Source organism: Mobula hypostoma, chromosome 4 (genome assembly GCF_963921235.1).
Source record: "Mobula hypostoma chromosome 4, sMobHyp1.1, whole genome shotgun sequence".
NCBI lineage: Eukaryota > Metazoa > Chordata > Chondrichthyes > Myliobatiformes > Myliobatidae > Mobula > Mobula hypostoma.
The window spans coordinates 202,063,293-202,076,246 of NC_086100.1; the positions used below are offsets into that span (position 1 = coordinate 202,063,293).

At 45.1% G+C, this 12,954-nt stretch overlaps 1 protein-coding gene across 3 annotated transcripts in view; it reads right to left on the reverse strand.

Annotated features, from left to right (window-relative positions):
• fam113 (family with sequence similarity 113) overlaps nucleotides 1-12,954 on the reverse strand; it is a 99,423-nt gene that overhangs the window by 18,734 nt on the left and 67,735 nt on the right. The gene's annotated exons all lie outside the window — the stretch shown is intronic.

A 12,954-nucleotide genomic window follows, 5' to 3' on the forward strand; every position in this document is an offset into this window, starting at 1 on the left:
CCTGCAACTTCACAGTGACTACCTCCCTGTAACTCTGATCAATTATTTCCTTGCTGTCCTGTATAAGCTGAAGGTCATCCAGCTGCTGCTCCAGATCCCTAACACGGTCTTCAAGGAGCTGCAGCCGGATGCACTTTGCAGAGAATAGGACAAAATCAGCATGGTTTCCTTTAGGAAAAATCTTCCCTGATGAACCTCTTGGAACTCTGAGGAGATTACAAGTAGAATTGATTAAGGGGATGCAGTAGGTATTTGGATTTTCAGAAGGCCTTTGACAAGGTGCCACAGGAGAGGCCGTTTATCAAGTTAAGAGCCTATGGTATTACAGGAAAGTTACTAACATGGTTAGAGCATTGGCTGATTGGTAGGAGGCAGCCAGTGGGAATAAAAGGATCCTTTGTCTGGTTGGCTTCCAGTGACTAGTGGTGTCCTGCAGGGGTCGGTGATGGGACCACTTCTTTTTATGCTGTATGTGAATGACTTAGATGATGGAATAGATGGCTTTGTTGCCAAGTTTACAGATGATATGAAGATTGGTGGAGAGGCAGGTAGTATTGAGGAAACAGGTAGGATGCAAAAGGACTTGGACAGATTTGGAGAATGGGCAATAGGGTGGCAAATTAAATACAATGTGGAAAATGCATGGTTATGCACTTTGATAGTAGAAATAAATGAGCAGACTATTTTCTAAATGGGGAGAAAATCCAAAAATCTGAGATGCAGAGGGACTTGGGAGCCCTTGTGCAGAACACCCTAAAGGTTAACTTGCAGGTAGAGTTTGTGGTGAGGAAGGCAAATGCAATATTAGCATTCATTTCAAGAGGTCTAGAATACAAGAGCAGGGATGTGATGCTGAGACTTTATAAGGCACTGGTGAGGCCTCACCTTGAGTATTGTCAACAGTTTTGGGCCCCTCAGCTTAGAAAAGATGTGCTGGCATTGGAGAGGGTTCAGAGGAGGTTCACAAGGACGATTCCAGGAATGAAAGGGTTATCATACAAGGTTTGATTGATAGTTCTGGGTCTGTACTCGCTGGAATTTAGAAGGATGAGAGGGTGTCTTACTCTTTCAAATGTTAAAAGGCCAAGACAGAGTAGATGTGTAAAGAATGTTTCCCATGATGGGGGAGTCTAGGACAAGAGGGTACAGCCTCAAGATGGAGGGGCATCCATTTACAAGAGAGATGCAGAGAAATTTCTTCAGCCCGAGAGGGGTGAAGTTGTGGAATTTATTACCACAGGCAGCTGTGGAGGCCAGGTCGTTCGGTGTATTAAAGGCAGAGGTTGATAGGTTCTTGATTGGACATGGCAACAAAGGTTACGGGGAGAAAGCTGGGGACTGGGGCTGAGGAGGGAAAAAGGGATCAGCCAGGATTGAATGGCTGAGCAGACTCGATGGACCAAATGGCCTATCGGGTCAGCTCATGTCTTGTGGTCTTATAAGGTGGTTAACTGGAGCAGCAAATCTGCGATGGCACCAAGGTTGGGGTTGTAGTGGACAAAGGGATCTGCATCGTGGATAAATGGGCTGAAAATGGCAGATGAAATTTAATGCAGAGAAGTGCAAAGTGTTGACATTCAGTAGGACAAACCACAGTGCACTGTGGAGTGTGGTAGAACAGACAGATCTGGAAATACAGGTCTATAGGTCACTGAGAGGTAGATCGGGTTGTAAAGAAAGCTTTTGGCACATTGGCCTTCATAAATCAATGCATTGAGCACAGAAGATGGGATGTTATGTTGAAGTTGTATAAGATGTTGCCGAGGCCTAATTTGGAGTATTGTGTGCAGTTTTGGTCACCTAATTACAGCAAGGTGTAAACAAGGTTGAAAGAGTGCAGAGAAAATTTACAAGGATGTTCCTGGGTCTGGTGGACCTGAGGCTACGTCCACACTAGACCGGATAATTTTGAAAACGCCAGTTTCACGTAAAAACGACAGGCGTCCACACTAGGCTTTTTAAAAAATACCTCTGTCCACATTGAAACGGATATTTGGGCGAATCTCTTCCTACTGGGCATGCGCAGGACACACAGAAAACAAGCGAAGAGGAAACTGTATACTTGGTGCGCGTTTGTCCAGTTACAGACTAGAAAAACTTCAAAGGAAATTGCCAAACGAAAGACTTGGTGCGCGTTTGTCCAGAAACATTTCCTGCAGCCATAGTCTCTTCACCGATGAAAGGGACAACAGCTACAACTAAATGCAATAAGGCTTGTTACTGGGCAAAAGTGAAATTTGCTGTTATCTCATTTGTTTGCCTTACTTTTGCCATGTCTTTGTATTATTTTGCTGTATTTAAGATGTGCAATAAAACGAGTTACTGGGCAAAAGTGACAATCGCATCTATTGAATACTTGTACAAGCAATACATTAATAAAGCACCTTGTTAAATGTATAAAACATGTCTGCATCAGTGTTATCTTGTATTTCCATACAATGTTACATTAGGCTGCTACACATCTGTTGTCAGATATTGTTGTGGTGTTTGAGGTTGCGTTCAAGAAAACAATGAAATGCCGCGTTGCCACCATTTGTTCCGGCACGTCATGACAGCGGTTTTAAAAATAGCCGGTTACCACGTACTCACTATGCCGGATATTAGGTGTTTTCAGATTTATTCACTCTAGAGAGCGTTTCTGAAAATCTCAGTTTTCGGGAGAGGAAAATGCAGTTTCAGTGTGGACGGAGGGTCAAAACGAAGAGAAAAAGCTTCGGTTACAAATTTATTCGGTCTGGTGTGGATGTAGCCTGAGTTGTAGGGTAAGGTTGAATCAGTTAAGACTGTATTCTTTGGAATGTAGAAGATTGAGAGGAGATTTGATAGAGGTATTCAAAGTTATGAGGAGTATAGACAGGGTAAATGCAAGCACACTTTTTCCACTGAGTTTGGGTGGGACTACAACCAGAGGTCATGGGTGAAAGGTGAATGGGGAACATGAAGGGAAATTTCTTCACTCAAGAGTCGTGAGAGTGTGGAACAAGCTGCCAGCACAAGTGGTGCATGCGAGCTCGATTTCAGCGTTTGTGAATTCTACAGACAGAAATAGATAAATTCAGTGAGTGGGCAGGGTCTGGCATTGAGTATTATGTTGGTAAATGTGAGATCATTCACTTTGGGAGGAAAAATGAAAGAGCAGATTATTATTTAAATGGTAAAAGATTGCAGCACGCTGCTGTACAGAGGGACTTGGGAGTGCTTGTGCATGAATCACAAAAGGTTGGTTTGCAGGTGCAGCAGGTTATCAAGGTGGCAAATGGGACGTTGGCCTTCACAGCCAGAGAGATCGAATGTAAGAGCAGGGAGGTCATGCTGCAACTGTACAGGGTACTGGTGAGGCTTCACCTGGAGTGCTGCGTGCAGGTCTGGTCCCTTACTTGAGGAAGGATATACTGGCTTTGGAGGCAGTGCAGAGGAGGTTCACCAGGTTGATTCCAGAGATGAGGAGAGATTGAGTCACCTGGACTTAAGAATGAGAGGTGATATTATAGAAACATACAAAAATTACGAAAGGGATAGACAAGATAGAGGCAGGAAAATTATTTCCACTAGTAGGTGAGACTAGAAGTAGGGGACACAGCCTCAAGATTCGGGGGAGTAGGTTTAGGACGGAGATGAGGAGGAACTGCTTTTCCCAGAGAGTGGTGAATCTGTGGAATTCTCTACCCAGGGAAGCAGTCGAGACTACAGGTGTCCCCCACTTTTTGAACATTCGTTTTACGAAACCTCGCTGTTACGAAAGACTTACATTAGTTACCTGTTTTCGCTAACAGAAGGTGTTTTCACTGTTACAAAAAAAGGCAGCGCGCGCCCCGAGCAGCCGCTCTCCCCCAGAACTGTATTCTCGCCAGCATTGCTTAAACACGTGCCTGTGAGCAGCCGTTAGCAAGATGAGTTCTAAGGTATCGGACAAGCCTAAAGAGCTCATACTTATCGTAAAACTAGACATAATTAAGCATTTCAATCATGGTGAACGAAGTAAGGACAAAGTGAGTTTGGCTTGTGGAAGTTGACGAAGATGATGTTGAAGAGGTTTTGGCATCCGAGGACCAAGAACTGATAGATGAAGAGCTGACGCAATTGGAAGAAGAAAGGATAACAATCGAAACCGAATGCAGTAGCGAACGGACCGAAAGTGAAGTCGTCCAGGAACTGAACGTGAAGCAACTGCGTGAGATTTTCGCTGCAATTGACAACAATGATTGCAGAAAAGTACGACTTTAATTTTGAAAGGGTACGTAGTTCCAGGGTATACGTGCAGGATGGTTTGAGTGCTTACAAAGAACTGTATGATAGAAAAATGCATGAGGCTAAGCAGTCAAGCATACTGTCGTTTTTCAAGCCTTCCACATCAGCCACAGCAGACGACGAACCTCAACCTTCGACATCGAGGCAGGCAGACATAGAAGATAACCTGCCTGCCCTGATGGAAACAGACGACGATGAGATGACACCCCAGTGTCCCACCACCCCAACCCGCGGGCCGCGAACCAATACATTGCCGCGGAGAATGCTTCAGTAGCCAGGGAGCACCCTACACATCTTTAAGAAAAAAGCTGAAATAAACAAGCTAATTAATTAGGTGCCACAACTGGCAACCCAATCGGCAATCGCCTCTGATCTGGGCCGACATTTACGTGCCAGGCGGCACCTAATTAATTAGCCTGTTTATTTCGGCTTTTTTCTTAAAGATGTGCTGGGTGCGTCCCGGCTACCACTGCATTCTCTGCAGATCGGTATCGGTTTGCTGCCCGGAGGGTGAGGACCACTGCACCACCCTAACCTCCGACAACTCAGCCTAACACCATCATCAGTGTGCTCGGCGCTGACTTCCCGATTCCGGTAAGTGATACTACATTGTACATATATTATTTCTAGTTTATATAGGCTGTGTATTTTTATGCGTTATTTGGTATGATTTGGCAGCTTCATAGCTTAAAGGTTACTGGACAGAGTGTTCTTGCCAACAGCACTTAAGTTGTGTTTCTGCCGAGAGCACTTGGGTGAGATTTTCGCTACGGAGAACAGTGCAGCAATGATTGTAGAAAAGTTTTTCTACTTTATATAGGCTGTGTATTTATCATATCATTCCTGCTTTTACTATATGTTACTGTTATTTTAGGTTTTATGTGTTATTTGGCATGACTTGGTAGGTTATTTTTTGGGTCTACGAACGCTCACAAATTTTTCCCATATAAATGAATGGTAATTACTTCTTCAGTTTATGACATTCTGGCTTACGAACCGTTTCATAGGAATGCTCTACCTTCAGATGGCGGGGGAAACCTGTCCCTCAGTAAATATATTTAAGGCAGTTGGATAGGATTTTGCACAGTAGGGTAATTAAGGATTACGGGGAAAAGGCGGGTAGGTGGAGGTGAACCCATGGCCAGATCAGCCATGATCTTATTGAATGGCGGGGCAGACTCGATGGGCCAGATGGCCGACTCCTGCTCCTATTTCTTATGCTCTGATATTTGGGTAGGTACCTGGATAGTAGCAAAATGGAGGGCTGTGGTACCCCTGCAGGCTGAAGGGAGTATGCAGATTAAATGGTTTTGGCATGGACGAGAAGGGCTGAGGATCTTTTTCTCTGTTGTACTTCTCTATGAGTATGACTCTACGTATTCCGTAAGACACAGGAGCAGAATTAGGCCGCTCAGCCATCGAGTCTGCTCCGCTATTACATCATCGCCGGTCCCAGATCCCACTCAAACTCATACACCTGCCTTCTCACCATAACCTTTCATCCCCTAACCTATCAGGAAACAATCGACTTCTGCCTTAAATATACCCATGGTCCACAGCATTCTATAGATTCACTACTCTCTGGCTAAAAAAAATCCTTACCTCTGTTCTAAAGGGTCACCTCTCAACTTTAAGGATACCCCACCATAGGAACCATCCCCTCCACATCCACCTTATCTAGTCCTTCCAACATTTGGTGGGTTTTAATGAGATCTCCCCCCCCCCAGCCCCGCATTCTTCTAAGCTTCAGTAGGTGCAGACCCAAAGCTGCCAAATGCTCCTCATATGTTAACCCCTTCATTCCCGGAATCATCCTCGTGAACCTCCTCTGGACTCTCTCCAATGACAACACATCCTTTGAGAAATGCGACTCAAAACTGTTGACAACACTCCAAGCGCAGCCTGACTAGTGTCTTATAAATGCTCAGCGTTACCTCCTTGCTTTTATATTCTATTCCCCTTGAAATAAATGACAACACTGCCTTTGCTTTCTTTCCCACAGACTCAAGCTGTAAATTAACCTTCTGGGACTCCTGGTTGAGGACACCCAAGTCCCTCTGCACCTCTGATGTTTGAACCTTCTCCCCATTTAGATAGTAGTCTGCACTATTGTTCCTTTTACCAAAATGCATCATATATCTTCCAGCACTGTTTTATCTGCCACATTTTGCCTATTCTTCCAATTTGTCCAAGTCCTGCTGCAATCGCATTGCTTCCTCAGCACTACCTACCCCTCCACCTATCTTCCCATCATCCACAAACTTTGCCACAAATTCCAAACAATGTGAAAAGCTACAGTCCCAACACTGACCCCTAAAGAACACTACTATCTCCAGCAGCCAACCAGAAAAGGCCCCTTTTATTCCCACTCACTGCCTTCTGCCTGTCAGCCATCTTTCCTGCTATGCTACAGGATTTTATCTTGATAAGCAGCCTCATGTGTGGCACCCTATCAAACACCTTCCGAAAATCCAAGCAAATGATCTTAACTGCCTCTCTTTTGTCCACCCTGCTGACTACTTCCTCGAAGAACTCTAACAGATTTGTCAGGCAAGATTCCCTTTACAGAAACCATGCTGACTTTGACTTATTCTATCATTAGCCTCCAAATACCTCAAAACTTTATCCATAATAACAGACTCCAATGCATTCCCAACCACAGAGGTTAGGCTAACTGGCCTATAATTACCTTTCTTTTGCCTTTCTCCCTTCTTAAAACGTGGAAAGACATTCGCAATCTTTCAGTCCTCCGGGACCATGCCAGAATCAAGTGAAAATTCATAACTAATGCATCCGTTATCTCTTCAGCAACCTCACTCAGGACTCTGGGATGTAGTCCATCTGGCCCAGGTGACTTATCCACCTTAAGACCTTTGACTTTGCCCAGCATGTTTTCCTTTGTAATAGCAATGGCACTCACTTCTGCTCCCTGACACTCACGGATCTCTGGCACACAGCTAGTGTCTTCCACAGCGAAGATAGATGCAAAGTACTCATTAGGTTCATCTGCCATTTCTTTGTCCCTCATTACTACCTCACCTTCATTTTCCAGTGATCCAATATCAACTCTCACCTCCCTTTTACTTTTCATACAACTATAAAAAACTTTTAGTATCCTGTTTTATATTATTAGCTAGTTTGCTCCCATATTTCATCTTATCCATTTTATAGCTATTTTGGTTGCCTTTTATTGGATTTTAAAAGCTTACCAATCATCCAACTTCTCACTCACTTATGCTACCTTACATGCCCTTTCCTTGGGTTTTATGCAGTCCTTAACTTCCTTTGTCAGCCACGGTTGCCTACCCCTGCCTTTTGAGAACTTCTTCCTCTGTGGGACATATCTATCCTGTGCCTTGTGAACTATTCCCAGAAACTTCAGCTGTCTCTGCTCTGCCACCATCCTCCTCCAACCCATCTGGACAAGTTCCTCTCTCATGCCTCTGTAATTCCCTTTATTCCATTGTGATACTGATACATCTGATTTATGCTTCACCCTCTCAAATTGCAGTACGAATTCAACCTAAGGGTTTCTTTACATTAAACTCCCTAGTAAGATCTGGGTTATTACACAACACCCAATCTAAGATAGCCTTTCCCCGAGTAGGCTCAAGCACAAGCTGCTCTAAAAATCCATCTCATTAGCAGTCAACCAATTCCCTCTCTTGCAATTCAGCACCAAACTAATATTTCCAATCCCCTTGCACACTGAAGTTCCCCATTACAATTGTGTCATTACCTATATTACTTGCCCTTTCCAGCTCCCTTTGTAATCTCATTCTCACATCTTGGCTACTACTTGGAGGCCTTTAAATGATTCCCACAATGTTTTATTAACCATGCAATTTCTTAACTCTACCCACAAAGACTGAACATTCTCTGACCCTGTGTCACCTCTTTCTAAATGTGTAATTCCATCTCTTACCAACTGAGCCACACCACCGCGTACACTTTCCTGCCTGACCTTTCGATACAAAGTATATCCTTTGATGTTAAGCTCCCAACTACAGTCTTCTTTCAGCCATGACTCAGTGATGCCCACAACATCATACTGACCAATCTCTAACTGTTTATCCACCTTATTCTGAATGCCACACACATATAAATACAGCACCTTCAGTCCTGCATTCTTTGCCATTTTGAATTTTGCCTCTGTGGTACAATCTCACAAATGCAGACAGAGCAGAGTTTCAATCATTGGCTTGTTCCTCCTTACACTCATCATCTACTTGTAAAGCTGCTGGCTCATCCTCAGCTCCATCATCCTGGTTCCCATCCCACTGCCATATTAGTTTAAACCACTCCCAACAGCTCTAGTAAATCTGCCCGGAAGAATATTGACCCCCCTCAGATTCAAGTGCAAACTGTGCCTTTTGTACAGGTCACACCTGCCCCAGAAGAGGTCCCAATTATCCAGAAATCTGAATCCCTGTCCCCTGCTCCAATCTTTCAGCCACACATTTATATGTCACCTCACTCTATTCCTATCCTCACTGTCGCGTGGCACAAACAGCAGTCCCGAGATTTCTACCCTTGAGGTTCTGCTTCTCAGCTTCCTTCCTAGCTCCCTGTATATTCTTTTTTCAGGAACTCCTCCCTTTTTCTTCCTATGTTATTGTAAGCTTCTTGCTGCTTACCCTCCCTTTTCAGGATATTGTGAATGTGTCCAGAAACATCTTTGACCCTGGCACCTGGGAGGCAAACTACTATCCATGTTTCCTTTCTGCATCTACAGAATTACCTATCTGTTCCCTGACTATAGAGTTCCCCATTACCGCTGCAAACCTCTGCAGTTCCCTACCCTTCTGAGCCACAGGGCCAGACCCAGTGCCAGAGGCACAGCTACCTTCCCCCAGCTAGGTCTCCCGCGCCCCCCCCCACCCACAACAGTATTCAAAATGGAGTACTTATTGTTGAGGGGGACAGCCACAGGTGTGCTCTCCACTATCTGACATTTTCTCTTCCCTCTCCTGACAGCCACCCATTTATCTGTCTCCTGTAGCCTTGTGGTGACTACCTCCCTTAGCTCCTGTCTATCACTACCTCACTCTCCCTAACAAGCTGTGGGTCATCGAGCTGCAGCTCCAGTTCCCTAACTCGGTCTCTGAGGAGCTGCTGCTTGGTGCACCTGGTGCAGATGTGGCTAATGGAGAGGCTGGGAGTCTCCTGGAAATCGATGCACCTGGTGCAGATGTGGCTAATGGAGAGGCTGGGAGTCTCCTGGAATTCCCACATCCGACACCCGGATCAGAACACTGGCTCTGTCGATATAAACCCCATTCTCTCTAGAGTTGAATAAGAAATAAGGAATGAACTTACCTAGACTCTGCCTGTTCTTGCCAAAGCCCCGTTTGAGCCAAAGACTTCCTACTGTGCCTTAGATTACTCCAACGACGACCACTCCACTACAGGATACCTCTCTTTTAGAGAGACTGGGTTTCTCGTCGAAGATCTTCGTCGGACCTGGGTGTGTGTGTGTGTAGTCTCCAAACAATGACTCCCATTGAAAAACTTGCTGCTTTTCAAGCTCTTTGTCAGACCTGTGCAGGAACACTCGTGTTGCGACAGCGCAGTACTCCAATCAACAGCTCTGCTGAATCATCCCATTATCACCCTCACTGGTGTGTGGCACAGGCAGCAGTCCAGAGATCACAACTCTGGAGGTCCTGCTTTTTATCTTTCTATGTAGCTCCCTAAAATCTCTTTTCCAGACCTTCCCACCCTTCCTATTTACATCACTGGTGCCAATAAATACTAGGACTTCTGGCTGCTCCCCCTACCGCTTTAGAATGCTGTGAACTCGATCCGCGACAACCCTGAACCTGGCGCCAGGGAGGCAACATACCATCCAGGGGTCACAGGATCTCGTTCCTATTCCTCTATGGAATCTCCTATCACTACTGCAGTGCTCTTCATCTGATCCACAGAGCCAGACTCTATTCAGAAGCATCTGATCCACAGTGTGGGAACTCAGTGCACCTGACGCAGATGTAGTTATTTGGGAGGCTGGAGGTCTCCCAGATTTCCCACATCAAAGAACATAACCCAGCCCCTGGAGTCAGTCTCTCTGCAATAACTGTGTCCCAACAGACCAGGAATAAAGAATAAAGAAGAAACTTCCCTTCATCATTGTCGTTGAAATGAATCCTGACCCCTGGCTGCTCACCTTCCACTTTAGAACACTTAACATCCTCGCAGCCTCCCGAATAATCGGGAATTCAGCCAGTTCCAGCTCCAGCTGGATGCATTTCTTCCAAGTGAAGCCGTCAGGGAAACGGGAGGCCTCCCTGCCATAACTGCAAACTAACCTTGGGGAATCCTGCACATGGACTCCCAAGTCCCTTTGCGCCTCAGCTTTTTTTGTATTTATAGTCAAGCCTTTCATTTCTTCAACCAACGTGTATGAACAACACTGTATTCCATCTGCCACTTCTTTGCCTGTTCTCCTAATCTGTCTGAATTCCTTCTGCAGCCTCTCTGCTTCCTCAAAACTACCTGCCCCTCCACCTATCTTCAATATCGTCTGCACACTTTGCAACAAAGCCATCAATTCCATTATCCAAATCACTGACATATAACTTGAAAAGAATCAGTCCCAACACAGCGCGGGAAGGAGATCAACTCCTCCAGCTTGTAAATGACGACGGGCTGAAAAGTATGTTTGACATAACATCTCTGCCGGCATTCCGGGTCAAAGTCAAGGCTGAATATCCTGAGACAGCCATGAAAGCACTGAAAACGTTGCTTCCAATTCCAACATATCTCTGCAATGAATGTAACGAAAACTAAATTGCGGAATAGACTGGACATAAGGAGCCTCCTTCGAGTATCACTGTCTCCCATCACCCCTCAATAGGACCGTGTGTTGCCGGGAAACAAGCCCAGGGCTCCCACTGATTCAGCGATATTGGTATGTTGCAATGATTTTATATGTTCATATGAGGAAAATATGTGCTGTGTGTTTAATATCCAAACGTTACTTAAAATGTTATGATAATATTGACTTATAAGTGACTTATAGAAACATAGAAACATAGAAAATAGGTGCAGGAGTAGGCCATTCGGCCCTTCAAGCCTGCACCGCCATTTATTATGATCATGGCTGATCACCCAACTCAGAACCCCGCCCCAGCCTTCCCTCCATACCCCCTGACCCCCGTAGCCACAAGGGCCATATCGAACTCCCTCTTAAATATAGCCAATGAACTGGCCTCAACTGTTTCCTGTGGCAGAGAATTCCACAGATTCACCACTCTCTGTGTGAAGAAGTTTTTCCTAATCTCGGTCCAAAAGGCTTCCCCTCTATCCTCAAACTGTGGCCCCTCGTTCTGGACTTCCCCAACATCGGGAACAATCTTCCTGCATCTAGCCTGTCCAATCTCTTTAGGATCTTATACGTTTCAATCAGATCCCCCCCTCAATCTTCTAAATTCCAACGAGTACAAGCCCAGTTCATCCAGTCTTTCTTCATATGAAAGTCCTGCCATCCCAGGAATCAATCTGGTGAACCTTCTTTGTACTCCCTCTATGGCAAAGATGTCTTTCCTCAGATTAGGGGACCAAAACTGCACACAATACTCCAGGTGTGGTCTCACCAAGGCCTTGTACAACTGCAGTAGTACCTCCCTGCTCCTGTACTCGAATCCTCTCGCTATAAATGCCAGCAAACCATTCGCCTTTTTCACCGCCTGCTGTACCTGCATGCCCACTTTCAATGACTGGTGTATAATGACACCCAGGTCTCGTTGCACCTCCCCTTTTCCTAATCGGCCACCATTCAGATAATAATCTGTTTTCCTATTTTTGCCACCAAAGTGGATAACTTCACATTTATCCACATAAAATTGCATCCGCCATGAATTTGCCCACTCACCCAACCTATCCAAGTCACCCTGCATCCTCTTAGCAACCTCCTCACTGCTAACACTGCCACCCAGCTTCGTGTCATCCGCAAACTTGGAGATGCTGCATTTAATTCCCTCATCCAAGTCATTAATATATATTGTAAACAACTTGGGTCCCAGCACAGCCTTGCGGTACCCCACTAGTCACCGCCTGCCATTCTGAAAAGGTCCCGTTTATTCCCACTCTTTGCTTCCTGTCTGCCAACCAATTCTCCACCCACACCAATACCTTACCCCCAATACCATGTGCTTTAAGTTTGCACACTAATCTCCTGTGTGGGACCTTGTCAAAAGCCTTTTGAAAATCCAAATATACCACATCCACTGGTTCTCCCCTATCCACTCTACTAGTTACATCATCAAAAAATTCTATGAGATTCGTCAGACATGATTTTCCTTTCACAAATCCATGCTGACTTTGTCCGATGATTTCACCGCTTTCCAAATGTGCTGTTATCACATCCTTGATAACTGACTTCAGCAGTTTCCCCACCACCGACGTTAGGCTAACCGGTCTATAATTCCCCGGTTTCTCTCTCCCTCCTTTTTTAAAAAGTGGGGTTACATTAGCCACCCTCCAATCCTCAGGAACTAGTCCAGAATCTAACGAGTTTTGAAAAATTATTACTAATGCATCCACTATTTCTTGGGCTACTTCCTTAAGCACTCTAGGATGCAGACCATCTGGCCCTGGGGATTTATCTGCCTTCAAACCCTTCAATTTACCTAACACCACTTCCCTACTAACATGTATTTCGCTCAGTTCCTCCATCTCACTGGACCCTCCGTCCCTTACTATTTC